The sequence below is a fragment of the Perognathus longimembris genome, chromosome 5, assembly GCF_023159225.1.
Source record: "Perognathus longimembris pacificus isolate PPM17 chromosome 5, ASM2315922v1, whole genome shotgun sequence".
Lineage (NCBI taxonomy): Eukaryota > Metazoa > Chordata > Mammalia > Rodentia > Heteromyidae > Perognathus > Perognathus longimembris.
In genome coordinates, this window is record NC_063165.1 from 4,766,657 (window position 1) to 4,784,256 (window position 17,600).

At 39.9% G+C, this 17,600-nt stretch overlaps 1 protein-coding gene and 1 long non-coding RNA gene across 3 annotated transcripts in view; one reads left to right on the forward strand and one right to left on the reverse strand.

Annotated features, from left to right (window-relative positions):
• Positions 1–17,600, reverse strand: part of Dyrk1a (dual specificity tyrosine phosphorylation regulated kinase 1A) — a 128,475-nt gene that overhangs the window by 101,276 nt on the left and 9,599 nt on the right. The gene's annotated exons all lie outside the window — the stretch shown is intronic.
• LOC125351458 lies at positions 1,088–15,455 on the forward strand. The gene is made up of 3 exons (XR_007210948.1): positions 1,088–1,099; positions 6,098–6,100; positions 15,308–15,455. It is a non-coding gene; the product is annotated as an uncharacterized LOC125351458 (long non-coding RNA).

A 17,600-nucleotide genomic window follows, 5' to 3' on the forward strand; every position in this document is an offset into this window, starting at 1 on the left:
AAAATCATATTAACCTTATACAGCTATTTCAATGTCATTAGAGCAAAAGGTCAAGATGCACAGTTATAACACTGCATTATATAATATATAGGCCAATAAGAACAAAAAGTCATTGTTCTTGCCTTTTTCCCCTTCAGAGAGACAACTGGTTGTATGGGAGAAGTACTTCTTGGTGGGGCCCCCAGTAAACCACAGGTGCAAGTACCCAGTCTTGTATAGTCAGCTCAGTTTGAATCTGGACTAGTTGCCTATGACTTGCTTTTGCTCCACAGGCCTCATGAAAATGACACAGTTCCAAGAATAAACCTCACTAGACACTATGTTAAAAATGACTGTACAACTCGTATCTAGGGATGGGAGGGAGGGAAAACAGAGAGAATGAGGGAAAGAATGACATTGCCCAAAAAGAAATGTACTTATTACCTGGCTTATTCTGTGCACCACCTTTATAATGACAATAAAAAGTAACAAAAAAAAAAGAATAAACCTAAAAAACTTATAGCTTCCATTTTTGGTACCTCTGGAATCACAGAAGCCCAACTACACTAAGCCCAAGTCATGAGAAAGTCTCAAGCTGGTAAGGTAAAAAAAAGCCCCATGAAGAAAAATACCCAAAGCATGGTACACTGGAGGAATACCATTTATGTGAAACTGAGACAAGCCCTGCCCAAAATGGATCACTGTGAGCAAATAAATAAGTACTTGTGTTTTAAGCCACTGAGTGTTTCTCCGGTTTGTTAAACAGCAACAGATAACCTCAACATTTTATTTGCCAATAAATGTGGGGAGACATTACAACAAATCTTTTTGCAAAATGTTATAAATATTGTGGTCTTCTTACATTTGAAAAGAAACTGGTAAATTCCACCTGCTCATAGTATATCAGCATAACGTAATGAATAACTCAGAAAAAGAAGGACCAATATTAAACCTTCATACCACAATTATACATATTAAGAAACAAAAATGGTTCATTTACTAAATTTTGCCAAGAATCATCCATAGATGACCTCTTTTGAGGCTTTAACCTCTCAACTAAAATACACATATTCAGAACTGGTATGTACACTTGTATCAACAGCAATGAGAAATAAAGAGTGTTTGTACCCTGTCACCTGTCACTGGTTATACAACCATCAAGTCTTAAGGATTTTACCTACTATGTGCCAGGCATGACAAAGGAAAAAGTCTCTACTCAGAGAAGCTCAATCTAGTAAAGGCTCTCTATGGCTGTTATTGCCTGAATGTTATCTCCAAAATCCGTATGTTGTTAAATCCATATGTTGTTAAGTTAATCCACAATGCCACATTGTTGGGAGGTGGAGCCTGTGGAGAGTTGTTCAGGCATAAGGATTATGCCTTCATAAACAAATTAATGTCCTTACAAATGACTTGATAGAGGAAGTTTGTCCCTTTTGTCCTTCCACATTCTGCCATCTGAGGTTCTCGCAATCATAACCATACGACTATAACCATTTATCAGATAGTATGTTCAAAGTGCCATTTTGGAAGCAGACAATGGGAGTTCATCAGACAATAAACCTACCAGTGTCTTGTTTTGTTTAGAGATGATGCTCTACCACTTGAGCCAAGTCTCGTTTCAGCTTTTTAAGCCAAGCTTCTTGCCAAAATCCTCATATCTCAGCCTAAGTAGCTAGAACTTCTTAGTCACAAGACTTGTTAAAAATGTTTTTTCTTGGGCTGGGGATATAGCCTAGTGGCAAGAGTGCCTGCCTCGGATACATGAGGCCCTAGGTTCGGTTCCCCAGCACCACATATACAGAAAACGGCCAGAAGCGGCGCTGTGGCTCAAGTGGCAGAGTGCTAGCCTTGAGCGGGAAGAAGCCAGGGACAGTGCTCAGGCCCTGAGTCCAAGGCCCAGGACTGGCCAAAAAAAAAAAAATGTTTTTTCTTTATAATGTAACCCAGTCAGCAGTATTCTGTTGTACCAGTGCCAATTAAGACAAGTCTGAGTATTACATCTCCTCCAAAATGAGGGAACCTGATAGTACTAAGAGCCTCCAGTACTATGAGGAATAAATTTCTATTACATACAAATTACCTATTCTAAAGTTTTATCATGTTTGCACAAATGTAGGCAGGCCACAAACAAAAATAATAATTTTATAAATGCTACAGACAATAAAGCAACATGAATATAAGACGGAAAGAGAACAACAGAACTTGACTCCTTCCAAGATAAACAAAGGGGATAACATGCAAGACAAGCTAGGTTTCAGAACATTTCCCCAAATCCAAACCCATCAAGGTTGAAATGTAAGTATTTTTTTTCAAGTACAATTTCCTGCTTTCTTCCACCCCAGTCCTATCTAAATTAGGACCTATCATGTAAGAGGCACAGAGAATCATTAGATTTAATCTTAATTTCTCAAGTTACTGTGACTCTGGACAATTGACTCAACACTGTTTATTAAAGATGAATAATGACTTAAAACAATGGACAACAAAGAGTTTGAGTGCTATGAAGGAATACAGCCTTTGTTTAATGCAGACAGCATCTGTATATTAGGTCCAATGTGAGACAGAAAATGCTGTAAGAGAAGCAAGCACAGACAGTGTGCTCCAAGGGAGAACAGAGGAAAACCACAAGAAAACCTAACACATGGGGGAAATTAGCTACTCCAAATAGCGCTGCAATGGAGATTATATGACAGGATTACAGAAGAAGACTGAGAAGCCAAATTAGAGTCAGAGTACAAACAGAATCTGATTAATAGATTTAGTTTTCATCTCAGTAATAAAAAGCAAAGGAGACTGAAGGCTTCAAGACAGTATACTTGGGGGAGGAGGAGGTAGAAAGGGCTAAGGATAGGATAGAAAGGGTTGAGCTGCAAAAAACATAAATAATAAAAAAAAAACACAACACCTGATGGGAAGGAAGAATATCATCAAAGCTTCAACAATACACATTTAACACGATGACAATCCATGCATTTGTTTACTCATAAAAAGTCAATGAAGGGCTAAGAATATGGCTTAGTGATAGAGTGCTTACCTTGCATGCACAAAGCCCTGGGTTTGATTCCTCAGCACCACATAAACAGAAAAAGTCAAAAGTGGTGCTGTGTGGCTCAAGTGATAGAGTATTAGCGTATTAGCCATGAGCAAAAAGAAGTTGGGGAAGTGCTCAGGCCCTGAGTCCAAGCCCCAGGACTAGCAAAAAAAAAAAAAAAAAAAAAAAAAAAAAAAAAATCACTGAAAATAAAGCCCAGCTAAAAATCAGTGAAGGGGCAAAAACATACTAAAACACAAAAGACAGTGATGGACAACTCTTTACACAACCAAAAGACTAGCACACAAGAGAATGCAGGAAGCCACAGAGTAAATGTCCACAGTTGCAGATGCAAAGAGAACATCCTAAGGAATCCCAGGCCTACAAAGGCTGAGGAGAATTGGGAGGCACAAGACATACTATTCTGTAATTCTAAGAGAAAGGGTAGAGAGATACATCCACACACTAACAGTAATGAGCACATCTAATGCTCAAATGTGCATTTCTAAATGCATTGTCTATTAAAAAGAACCAGGGTGCTAGGTAAAGACTTTTTTTTTGCCAGTCCTGGAGCTTGAATTCAGGGTCTGAGTACTGTCCCGGACTTCTTTTGCTCAAGGCTAGCACTCTACCACTTGAGCCACGGTGCCACTTCCAGCTTTTTATATATATGTGGTGCTGAGGAATCGAACCCAGGGCTTCGTGCACACTAGGCAAGCACTGTACCACTTAGCCACAATCCCAGACCTGCAAAGGCTTCTTAAACTTCATAACAAATGCACAATTTGTAAGAGAAAATTTTAATAAATCAGACCCCAATCGAAGTATTTCTGCCCAAAATGCCTAATCTGTACCTATTATGAAGAAAATCAAATACACAGATTCTATAAAATAACTTAGCCTGTATTCATCAAAAATACCAACATCTTAATTAGCTGGGAATATGGCCTAGTGGCAAGAGTGTTTGCCTCATATACATGAAGCCCTGGGTTCAATTTCCCAGCACCACATATATAGAAAATGGCCAGAAGTGGTGCTATGGCTCAAGTGGCAGAGTGCTAGCCTTGAGCAAAAAGAAGCCAGGGACAGTGCTTAGGCCCTGAGTTCAAGCCCAGGACTGGCAAAGAAAAAAAAAATAAGAATTTGAAAAATACCAACATCTTAATTTAAAAAAAAATTTTGAGAAACTTCCACGTCAACACAACTGAAAAACACATCATAACAAAATATGTACATGATCCCAGGAAGCAACTTTTCCTCTAGAAAGGGCACAACTGAGACAACTTTAGAAATTTCAGGATTAAACAGCAATAATATATAAATGTTGTTACTGCATTCCATGGTTGTATTGCTTTTTTTCAAGTAAATTCCTCATTTGAAGGGGAAAAGGCTCTAAAGCATCCAACACAGCACAGACTTCATTACAACTTTTCAAATAATGTAGGAAATAAAAATTATTTCCACTATACGTAAAAGTTTTGAATTTGTTTCAGTAAAAGATAGTAGCAAGACTCCAAGTTGTAGTCCAAACCCCAAACAGACTCGTAAATATCCTAGCTACCAAAATAATGGAAGAATGTTCTGAGGGGAAAGTAAGTAAAAAGACTCTGTACTTAAGAGATAGTAAGCACAAAAGAAAATAGATTTGCAGAAGCAAGAACAGTGCATTCTAAGCTCATGCCCCAGTTCTCCCAAAAATCAAGAGACAAAGGATAAAAAGACAAACCATTCCAAAAGCAATACTTACAAAACTATATGGCGTAAACCAACTGTACAACTCATGGGGAGAGAAGGGAGGTGGGGAAAAATGAGGGAGGAGGTAACAAGTTGGATAAGAAATGTACTCACTGCCTTATATATGAAACTGTAACCCCTCTGTACTTCACTTTGACAATAAAGAAAAAAATTAAAAAGTAACACCTGCAACTGAAATGTGTGTGTATATTCCCTCTCCCCCAGACACAGGATTTATCATCTCAATCTAAGATACTAAAAGTCCTGCAATAAAAACCTCAGAATACATGAGTCCCTCACTCACCCTAACCCTTCAGTGAAAACCCTCACCCTCACAACAAGGAGCCACTGGTTTTAACATGCTTTATTCCTAAATGCGATACAGTTGCCCAAGGATAACTAAATTTTGAAGAATGGTGCTGATATAAATAAAGGCAGAAACCAAGAGCTGGGCATGGTAGATTTAATGTACCTATAATCACAGCTACTCAGGAATCTAAGGCTGAAGGCATAGGATCACATGAGCCCAGAAGTTCAAGGCCAGCCTGAACAAAACTGAGATTTGTCTCAAGACAGGAAAGAAAGGAAGGAAGGAAAGGAAGAAAAAGGGAGTGAGGGATGACCAAACAAGCAGAAAAACAGGAATCCAAAGGGAAATGAAACAGTACTACAAAGAGGAAAAAATGGCACTAAACTATAAATCTGCTCAAACAGGCATTAAACACAGACACAGACACACACACACACACTATACACATTATATATGTATACACACACACACACATCTCCACCAAGTAAAAACACAGAAGAAAACTTTGATCTAAGGTAAAAGTTGAAAAATATCTCCCATAGAATAAAATACATACCTATTTGAGAAGCACAAAGAAAGGAAATTACACAAGAAAATTTCCAGGACTAAAGATATGTTCCTCTAACATGAGAGGATGGGCCCAACATAGTGTCAAAATACTATGCAGTATTATGAAAACGACATACCAGAAAATTTGAAAATGTTTAAGAAAATGTCTCAAAAAATTAGAGTAGTAAGCAGAAAAGGACTAAAAATATGACCTGTTTGGAAGTCAATAGTATCAATAAATAGTACCTGAAAGCTATTTCAGATACAAGTCAAGATATGATAGCATGCAGGTTTGAAAGAAGGAGTAAAAACACAAAACTTTGTTTTCTTGTGAACTATGCTGATGGGATCATAGTAATTGCTACCACAAACTTAAGCTTTTAAGTTTTTTAAGTAATTCAAGTTGGGAAGCTCAGAGAAGTATATAACCCCCATTTTCCCATATATTACAGATAAACTAGATCCCATTCCAAGTAGCAACTTATGTTAAGCTCGTGATCCTCATTTTTTTTTTTTTTTTTTTTTTTTTTGGCCAGTCCTGGGCCTTGGACTCAGGGCCTGAGCACTGTCCCTGGCTTCTTTTTGCTCAAGGCTAGCACTCTGCCACTTGAGCCACAGCGCCACTTCTGGCCGTTTTCTGTATATGTGGTGCTGGGGAATTGAACCCAGGGCCTCATGTATACGAGGCAAGCTCTCTTGTCACTAGGCCATATCCCCAGCCCTTGTGATCCCCATTCTTATAAAACTAATCTAGTATCTGCTAGGCTGAAGTCTCATTTGAACTCTACCATACTACTAACTTTAGGAGAAACTGCTTCACATTTAAACATAACTTTCATCACAGGTTAAATAAAAACAATACCTTATTGAGTTGTGGTATGTTTATAAGAGGTAGGATCAAAAAAGACTACGGTTAATTTATATAACAGGTAGGGAGAGAGCTACCCATAATATGTTAATGTGTGAGTTGCTTCTCTCCAATATTCTCCCTGTTCATTTCCTTCATACCACCTCAACGTCTAATGTTTTGCAGAGCACATTCTTGGGAGAGGCGGTCCTACGTATGTATCCTGCTTCCAGTACACTAGTACTGGTTATATTACTGTGTCTTTGTCCCTCCAGCCTCTGAACTATTTTTTGCTACTACTTAGCATCCACTCTGCAAACCTTTGTAATCATAGTCCTAAGAGTATTATACACCTAGGTCCCAGCTACTACAGTAGCCTGACCATCTTAAAACCAGAGAGACTATCTCTCAGACTAACTTGTCTAGTACAGGCACAGTAACACTAAAAATGTTCAAAAGAAGGAATGCATGCATTAGCATCAGTCTTACAGTTAACCAGACAATATTTAAGGAGCCATATATGTGCCAGTGCACAAGGCACTCAAGATCCAGCAGTGAACCAAACAAGACAGCCCCGCTTGAGAACAGCTGAATTTAAAAAAGCTGAAACAAACCTAACAACTATAAAATTCAGGTAAGAGCATCAAGAGGTGAGTATTAAGTTCAGAGTGCTTAAAGGAAGGCATGGAGTCGCCATTAACGAGAAATCAGGAAAAGTCAATGAACATAGGAAGGCTGAGATCTAAAGATAAGATTGAGGGGCTGGGAATATGGCCTAGTGGTAGAGTGCTTGCCTTGCATACATGAGGGCCTGGGTTCGATTCCTCAGCACCAATATATAGAAAAGGCCAGAAGTGGTACTCAGGTGGTAGAGTGTTTGCCTTGAACAAAAAGAAGCCAGGGACAGTGCTCGGGCCCTGAGTCCAAGCCCCAGGACTGGCCAAAAAAAAAAAAAAAAAAGATGAGACTGAGTCACAAAACAAATACAAATACCTTATAGAGAAACTGAGGCTGAGACATTTATGAAGCTAGACAAAGGGAACCCAGACATAAAGTTAACAAATGAATGCACTTTCTACCACTGCGCAACAATGTTTGTGATAAACTCTAAGGCAGCATCCATAGCTACCCTACCTCAGATTGCTAATGTCTTTGTGCAGTTCCTCCTGTTAACAAACAGGATCTGTGACTTGATTTTGATGAGCAGAATATGGCAATGGTAATAGAACATCATTACCACAGGTAGTGACACTCTGGGAAAGTAAGTGGCCAAGTGAACAAGGACCACATGGCAAGGACGTTAGGGTAGATACCTGCCAACTGGCAACAAGAATCTGAGACTCTCAGTATGACATACACAAGGAATCGAATACTGCCAGCAACCACATGAGCTCAGAGGAGATCTTTCCCCCTTCAGCAGTCAGCAGATGAGACCACAACCTCAGCCAATATGCTTCCAGCCTCCTGAGGTCTTAGGGCAGAGTACTATGATAAAATGTGTCTAGACATCTGACACAGAGAAACTATAATAAATGCATACATGTTTTGAACTAATTTTGCATTGTTTTGTAATGAGAGAAATACAAAGAAGTACAGATAAACCTTTTCTACCATGCCCTGCTGCTTTGCTGGAATACTTTTTTCCAGCTACACTAACACCAAAGCCACTTCAGGTTATAGTCACAATTACTTTCACAAAACTCATGTATTGGGCTGGGGATATGGCCTAGTGGCAAGAGCGCTTGCCTCGTATATTTGAAGCCCTGGATTCGATTCCCCAGCACCACATATACAGAAAATGGCCAGAAGTGGCACTGTGACTCAAGTGGCAGAGTGCTAGCCTTGAGCAAAAAGAAGCCAGGGACAGTGCTCAGGCCCTGAGTCCAAGGCCCAGGACTGGCAAAAAAAAACAAAAACTCATGTATCAAGATGTCAACATGAAACCACAACCTAACCCTCAATTTCATAATGGACATTGTAAGAACAGTTTGCTAATTGTTTCTAGACTGAGTTTTCTCTATTGTGTGTTCATTTACTTATCTTTTTTTTCCCTGTAACACCTAATATAAAGCTATCATCTAGTTATTGTTCGTGTCATTTTACTACTTTCCATAACTGTGCCTAATTTTCTGGATAGTTGCCTTGTTATCAATGTCCTTGTTTGTTATTGCTAGCACCTTAAGTCAGTTTTAGATTTTGTTCACTCGATTAATTTTTACCTCCGCTTCTTTACCTATTTCATAATTTTTAATTCAATAGTGCACATTTTACAGGGCTTAGGACTAGGATCTATTTGTTTCTTTGGAAGCCACTGGACACTGTAATGACAGGCAACTTACATTATTTCCAGATGTGACTACTCCCTTTGAGGTTTGCTTGTTAGCTTTTTTCTCCTAGACTGATCCAGAGAGGCCTTTACTTTAGTACGAGTAGTTTGGCCCTTCTGGATTCTCAACAAATCATGCATTTGGGATCTTTCTTCTCTGGCTGTAAAGTACTCAAATAATTCAAAACCTTCTGTAGACTCTAAGGATTGTTCTGCTTACAGCTTCCCCAAAAAGTATTCCTTTATACAACCGTACCCTCTATGTGTACATAATAAGTACTCACCGTAAGGGAACCACTAGCAACACGAAGTAGATGTATAGAACCTTTATACTGCTCCTTTCTCTCTAGAACTCTGTTCCTCAAAGCAGAAGCCCTTGGTCTTCTGCAGCTTTAATCTTTGCTTCTTTGGTCACAGAGTTGGGGAACTCAATGACCTGCTATTTAGAATCCCCCTCCCCACATACCTCAGGGCCTCCAGGCAGAGACTAGGCTATCACAGAGCTCACCTCATTCACTGCTCATCTGTCAGGGGTCTCAGTCCTGTGGTACCTAGTGTTCAACATCTGAAAACAATGTTTTGGGCAACGCTGTAGGTGTTCATGGTAGGAGGGAAAATTTTAAATGCTACTACCTCACATCAAGAGCAGAAGTCCTAATTCCTTGAACTGAAATTTAAAGTACCCATTTTATAAGCTCTAAGTCCTACATACACAAAAAGTCACACATCTTCACTTTCCGTGAGTGTGTGTGTGTGATGGTACTGGGGCTTGAACTCAGGGCCCTTGGGCTCTTGATTGCCTTTTTCACTCAAGGAATCACACCTCCACTTCCACCTTTTTGTTGGCTATCTGGAGATAGTCTCACAGACTTTTCAGCTCAGGCTCACTTCAAACTTTGATCCTCAGATCTCCGCCTCCTGAGCAACTAGGATTACAGGCATGAGCCATTGGCCCTCACCCATTCATCACTTCTGTAATTATATTATTTGATTATTGCTTATTCTACATCTTACAACAGGCTATAAGATCTGAGTTTAGAAAAAAGGGGGGGAGGGGGGGAATCTGTCCTCTCATGTCACTCGTATTCCCACCTAGAAAATATCCTGGCCTAGGACAGACACTTGAATTTGACAGTTAAACCAATAAGCAAACTGCTTTATAAGTATTTCACTTAACATACACCATAACCTCTCCTCATTAGCAAATTCTAATCTTGAGGCAGGTAGGCCAAACCCTGGGGAATTCTTTTGAATTGTCTATTATCTTAATTAGCATCATCTAAAGTAAGGTTTAGTTGCAAATAAAAGCAACTAGCTCGGCTTTGTTGAGACTGAAAAGGAAGTTATTAAAGTATATTCGGCAATTCCCAGAAAACCCCATGAGGGGACAAGTCCTAGTTAAGAAGATATCAAACTTCAAATAATATATCTGGCCCCATAAAGACCACACAAGATTTAGACATTGTAACTTGCATTGGACACCCCTGAGAGCAGACACTGAAATGCAAGTGGAATCTCTGCTGAAGCTGCCAGTGGAAAACATACACAGCTCTCACTCTGAAATACGGAGCACAGATTCTATCTACTGTGTGCAAATCATCAGCTTCTGAAGTAGTCAGGCACCAGCAATCACTGCAAGACAAAGGGAAAGTGAACAGCTAGCTCTCACACTGCAAAGAGGTCTCTACTTTTCACCAAGATTCTTCAAAGACTAATGAACCACTGGCATAGGGAAACAAACCCCACATGCTGAACTTTTATCTACCTCTTCAATTAGTGGGCTATAGAAAGTCTATCTTTCTCTCCTCTCTGAATGTTCAAAAATGGGTAACAGTTCCCTGGGCTTTTATCATCTGAAGGCAGCATTGCAATCTACTATGATTAACCTAAAGCAAATTTAACCCCTGAATCTTAGTTTTCTATCCTACAAAGCCGTGATAATATTAATTAGCTTGCAAAGGTGCTGAGAATACTCAAATATAGTTAGTAAAGTTGGCCTAAATCAGGTAATTCTATCAGGTAATGTACAGTAGCTACAATTACTAAGTATTACTTTATTTTTCAAGAGAAGAAACATGAGTGCCTCATTTAAAGTTATCTTCCCAACAAGTTGAAGCTTTAAGTTTTTATGTTACTTTGGTACTGTAAATGTCATACCTACCCCCCATGGTGCCAGAAATAAACCAACAATGTTGCTTTCAAATGTTGCCATCAAAAAAACAAACAGGGCTGGGGATATAGCCTAGTGGCAAGAGTGCCTGCCTCGGTATACCCGAGGCCCTAGGTTCGATTCCCCAGCACCACATATACAGAAAACGGCCAGAAGTGGCGCTGTGGCTCAAGTGGCAGAGTGCTAGCCTTGAGCAAAAAAGAAGCCAGGGACAGTGCTCAGGCCCTGAGTCCAAGGCCCAGGACTGGCCAAAAAAAAAAAGAAAAAAAACAAACAAACAAAAAACATGTTCAGGGCCAGGGTTGGTGCTTACACCTATAATCCTAACTACTCAGGAGGCTTAGATATGAGAATCAATGTTCAAAGCCAGCTCCAACAGGCAAGTCTGGGACCCTTATCACCAATTAACACCCAAAAAAACCAGATATGAAGGTGTGGTTCAAGTAGTAGTTACTATTTTATATATATAAACAATAATTAAATAGATAGACCATTTGCCCAAGGCATATTTCCTTTGCATTTCTCTGCAGTGAGCTCTGAGTATACTGAAAAGCTTCATAAGGGAAGAAAAGAGTTTACCCATCTGATTCATTACCAAGTCCCAAGATAGGGGACCAGACAGATAGAAGACTTTCAACAAATTACCTCAATATTGCTTTGCCAGATATTTACAGAATGTAATCATTGAGAAAGGTTACAAAAACTACCTTGAAACAAATGTTATCCTTATAAGCTTAAAAAGCACTGACACATCAATGGCTTCAATAATTTTCTACCTAGTTACAAGATTCATTGTTTTGAAAATCTGTCCATCCAGTAAACCTACACTCATTCTTGTCTTGTCATCCAAATTTGAAGTCAAAGCTTTTTAGCATCCAAACTATTTTCTTCACTTTTCTGTCCCATTTTAAATAAAAGCAAAGCTAGAACTGCTGGATCTGCAGGTGAATGAGCACTCTGTTGACTAGGAGTAATGCCAAGTATATTATCCTAGCTAATTCTCCTCTATAATTTAAAACTGCTCAGCAGGGTATGGTGGTTCATGCCTGTAATCCCAGCAATCTAGAAGTTAAGGCAGGTTAATTGTTTGAGATGTGCTAAATCAATAATCTGTCTAGAGCTGGGAATGTGGCTTAGTGGTAGAGTGCTTGACTAGCATGCGCAAAGCCCTAGGTTTGATTCCTCAGCACCACATAAACAGAAAAAGCTGAAGTGGCACTGTGACTCAAGAGTGCTAGCCTTTAGCAAAAAGAAGCCAGGGACAGTGCTCAGGCCCTGAGTTCAAGTCCCAGGACTGGCAAAAAAAAAACAACCAAAATAAAAAACAACTGTCTAAATTTAAAAAAAAAAAAAAAACTGCTCCAGGGGCTGGGGATATGGCCTAGTGGCAAGAGTGCTTGCCTCATGAGGCCCTGGGTTCGATTCCTCAGCACCACATATACAGAAAATGGCCAGAAGTGGCGCTGTGGCTCAAGGGGCAGAGTGCTAGCCTTGAGCAAAAAAGAAGCCAGGGACAGTGCTCAGGCCCTGAGTTCACGGCCCAGGACTGGCCAAAAAAAAAAAAAAAAAAAAAAACCCTGCTCCAACCCCCTCCCAAAAAACTGCTCCAAATGACCACCAATTACTATATTGAGTTTATAAACTGATAAAATTACGTACACAAAAGAAGGCACAATTCTTTCTACTTCATACTCAATACTACACTACCAATATATAGCAGGCATTCATAATCCAGAAAAAATATTCATCTTTCTAGTATGTACAATAAATACACAGCTTTTCCCACAAAGATTTTCCAATGTCCTTTTTTTTTTCCTTTATGCCAATACTGGGATTGAACTCAGGGTGTAGAGCTTCTGTTCAGCTTTTCAGCACACACAGGACACTATTTCTTGAGCTTTACCTCTACTTCTGGCTTTGTGCAAGTTAACTGGAGACAGTCTCTCAGAAATGGCTTTGAAGGTTGATCCTCAGATCTTAGTCTCCTGAGGAGGCTGGAATTATTTTACATGCATAAGCCACCAAGTGCCCAGCCCAATATTCTATCATTAAAGAGCCTTACCCTCCTTTTCCTCAAACTTCCAAATTCTCTAGTCTTGCTCCAAGTGCACAATCAATCAATCTTCTGTTCCAGGTTCTAGGTTCCCAACACCAACCAGCAAAAATCAGAACATACAGTTCATTGATTCATTCAACAATGGTTATTTAGTATTTACTAAGTGCCAACCATCCTAGAAACCCCTAAGAATGGGAAAAAGGGAGTAAAACAACAGTTGATTTCTGCAAAGGATTAATCTACCAAACACACACACACACACACACACACACACACACACACACACACACACCCCACTATGGTAAGAATTATGAAGAGAACAGGAAACATGAAATTTTTAAATCTAAGACTTGGGGAGAGGAGCTGGAGATGTGGCCTAGTGGCAAGAGAACTTGCCTCATATGCATGAAGCCCTGGGTTCAATTCCCCAGCACCACATATATAGAAAACGGCCACAAGTGGCGCTGTGGCTCAAGTGGTAGAGTGCTAGCCTTGAGCAAAAGGAAGCCAGGGACAGTGCTTAGGCCCTGAGTTCAAAGCCCAGGACTGGCACAAAAAAAAAAAAAATCAACCAAGACTTGGGGAGAGTAGGAGGCCTTCCCTAATGAAGTTTTTATCTAGGCTGAAATGGAATGAGGAAAAGCAGTTAATGAAGAGATGATTTTAGGCACAGAGAGTAAGTAAACATATGCAAAGAAATAAGAGCCAATTGCTGCCACATGGTCCAGAGGGACCTGTGAGATAAGACTGCAAAAATATTGCAAAGCAGATCATTTGGGTAAGGGAAGACAGGTTCTATGGTATTTCTTCTTTACCTTCAGAGTCTCAAAAATTAGAGTTAAATGACCACAAAATCTTGCTCATACACTCAAATCTCTCTTTCCTTTCTACCCATTCAAATGAATATACCCACTTTATACTTGCCTTATCCAGTAAATAACTTTTCCAATCTGTCTGCTATGAATCCTAAAACTCCTTTCCTCAATCTCATTTTTCTACAAGTTCTGCATAGTAACTGGTGGCCTTCAGGACAACTCTTAGGCAAATCTACCTAGATTTACTGAGGTTTCAAATTGTACTATAGTACCACAAGGAAATGAAAACAGATTTTGAAATATTTAATGACATGGTATTCATTTTTATTATACTTTGAAAAAGGGTCACAAAACAATCTTTTATCCCACAGAAGTAATGTCCATCAACAATGAGTGTTGTTAAAAAAGGAAGTAAGGGCTGGCAATATGGCCTAGTGGTAGAGTGCTCGCCTTGTATACATGAAGCTCTGGGTTCGATTCCTCAGTACCACATATACAGGTAAAAAAAAGCCAGAAGTGGAGCTATGGCTCAAGTGGCAGAGTGCTAGCCTTGAGCAAAAAGAAGCCAGGGACAGTGCTTAGGCCCTGAGTCTATGCCCCAGGACTGACAACAAAAACAAAACAAATAAATTAAAAAGGAAGTAAAACCACCACTATGGTGAAAGCTCTTTTCATGAGAAAATTATCAAACAAGAAAAATTTTACAAACCCTATTTGTCTTAAGGACTAGGGCCCTGCATAGACGCTAATAAACTTTTAACTCAAAATTAATTTTCAAAAAACTCTTTAAAAGACTATTTTAACCTTCAGAAAAGGAGCACCTAGGACAAAGGCATAGTTCAAGTGGTATGGTGGCAGCATAGCCAAAAGGAGGGTTCCAACCCCAGTACCCACCCCCCTCAAAAGAACGGTATCATTGTTCCACTTTATACTCTATGTCTCCCTTCTAAAAGCTTAATTTGTTTACTCTGGACTGTGTCTTGAAGCCTACTCAGAAGACTATTAAAGATTTCTCCACTGGGACAGTCTTCCAAGACAGCAAGACGGCGGTACCCACAATTCTAGTTTGGCAATCAAAGGTGCTAATTAATAGCTTACTATCAATTCACAAAATGCTTTTCAGTTGATCAGATTTCCAATTAGAATACATGTACAAATAAAGAGAATATGATGGCCTTCAAGAAAATACTAAAACATGCAGAATAAATGAATTTAACTCAGTTACTCTGCATTCTATAAATGACAACTACTTGCTTTCCAGACCTGCCGCTTTAAACATGGCCTCTCTGCTGCCACATAGTCTACCTCATCCCTAAAAGTGCTGCTCTTTCTATCTACTTTTTGGGGTTTTTTTGGCCAGTCCTTGGGCTTTAACTCTTCTTCTGGACCTGGGTGCTGTCACTGAAGCTTCTTTTGCTCAAGGCTAGCACTATACCACTTGAGCCACAGCTCCATTTCCAGCTTATTCTGTGATTAATTGGAGATAGACAGACTTCCTCGGCCAACTGGCTTTGAACCGTGATCCTCAGATCTGTTTCCTTAGTAGCTAACAAGGATGAGGCACCAGTGCCTGACTCTCCACCTACTTCTAATGGGAGGCTTGAACTGTCTTTTATGATTTTCCTGTCATCATTCTCTCCCTTTTACACAGTCTCCCGCTCTGCCTTTTCTTTCTTTCCCTTCTGCTCCTCTTTTGAGATGCTGCCAAGAAAGGCCTCTAACCCCTAAGCTCAACAGACCTTCCTATCTCAACCTCTCTAATAATAACATGACTTAATTCTCTCTTTCTCCAGAAACTCTGGTCATACTGATGATGGAATACATCTTCCACCTTCTCTGCAGTGTTCTCCTCCAATCCCTAAGTTTTCATCAATTGACTAGCTAAAAATTTCCTTCATCTTCCATGACAACTGTTCCCATTCCTTCCTGAGCATCCTCACCTGCCCTTGTCCCTCCTTTCTTGCCTTCTCCCCAACCTCTTCCTCTCCCTCATGTCCCAGACACATCTGTCACCCTTCATGATCACCCTGCTGGACTCCCACACATACCTCTTTAAGATCTAGTAGCAACATTGAGACCCCAAGTCAGAAAGAAATGCAAATCCAAACAATTAAGATATTATTATTTATCTGTCAAGTTGACAAAGATTTAAACCTGGTAAGAAATTGGAAACTACTTACAGACACGGGTGGTCAAAGTATAAACTGGTACTGTCTTTTGGAAGACAATTTGGCAATACATACTCAAATACGCATATACTTAATCCAGTTTTCCTTATTAATAAGCATCATTTGGCTAATGCTCACAAGATACAACATGTATAAGAAATACTACTACAGCACTGCTTAAAGAACAAAAGTATAAAACAATTTAAATACCTTTTAATTGGTACTAAATAAAGGGACACTCAAAAAATGAAACGCTTCCCAACCATTAAAAACCAGAGAAAGTTGAGCACTAGTGGCTCACACCTGTAATTCTAGCTACACAGGAGGCCGTTATTTGAGGATCACAGTTCGAAGCCAGCCTGGGGAGAAAAGACCATGAGCCTTACCACCAATTAACCAGCAAAAGGCTCAAGTGGTAGATCACTAGCCTCGAGCAAAAAAAGCTCAGAAACACTGTCCAGTCCCTGAGCTCAAGCCTATATTCCTAACTACTCAGGGGCCTGAGATCTGAAGATGCTGGTTCAAAGCCAGCCCACACAGGAAAGTGCTTGAGATTCTCCAATTAACTACCAAAAAGCTGAAATGAAGCTGTGGCTCAAGCTGTAGAGCACCAACCCAGCATTGTGCAAAAATGCTAAAAAGAGTACCAAGGACTTGAGTTCAAGCCTTAGCACCTATACAAATTACACACACACACACACACACACACACACACACACACACCATAGAGAAGCTCTGTCAGCTGTTCAGAAATCACTCTTTCTTTCTTTATGGTGGTAATGAGATTTGAACTCAGGAACTCATGCTTGGCAGCAAGCACTCTATCACCTGAGCTACTCCGCTAATCCTCTTCTTTGCATTGGTTATTTTCAATATAGGGTCTCTATTCCCCACTAGGATGGACTGTTATTCTATTTATGCTGTCCTTTGTCAATGGTGTGTCAAACACATGCCACCTTACGCAGCCAATGTGCTTTTCCTGTAGTTGAGGGTAACAAGTGCACAACAGTATGCCCACAGGCATTAGTTTTAAAGAGAGTCTCAACCAATGCCCATGTTGACCTCAAACCTCTATCTCTGCCTTACAAGTAGCTAGGAATACAAGCTTGAGCCCAAGTCCCTGTTCAGACTTGATGCAGAATTCTAAGATCAAGTAAGAAGCTTAAGTTGCAAAACTATGTTTAGTATGCTTTCGGTTTCTAATGCATACTTTGTACAGACACAAAGACACATGCACATCCAAGCATCAGAATAGGGCTGCAGGTGGATCTCAGTGGCTAGAACACACACCTAGCATGCACAGGCCACCATACATGTTTTCTAACAACAATACATATTAGGTATTTCATACACTGCACACACAGCACACACACACAAACACACACAAAATATTTCTGGTAGAAAAGCAATAGTTTTTATCTTTGGAGCATGAGAAGAATGTGTCTGCTACTGTATAGGGCTTGATTTTCTTTTTTAATTGTATATGTTTCTTTTTTGTGCCAGTCCTGGGGCTTGAACTCAGGAGCTGGGTGATATCACTGAGCTTTTTTGCTCAAGGCTAGCACTCTACCACTTGAGCCACAGCTCCACATCCACACTCTCGTTAGTATAG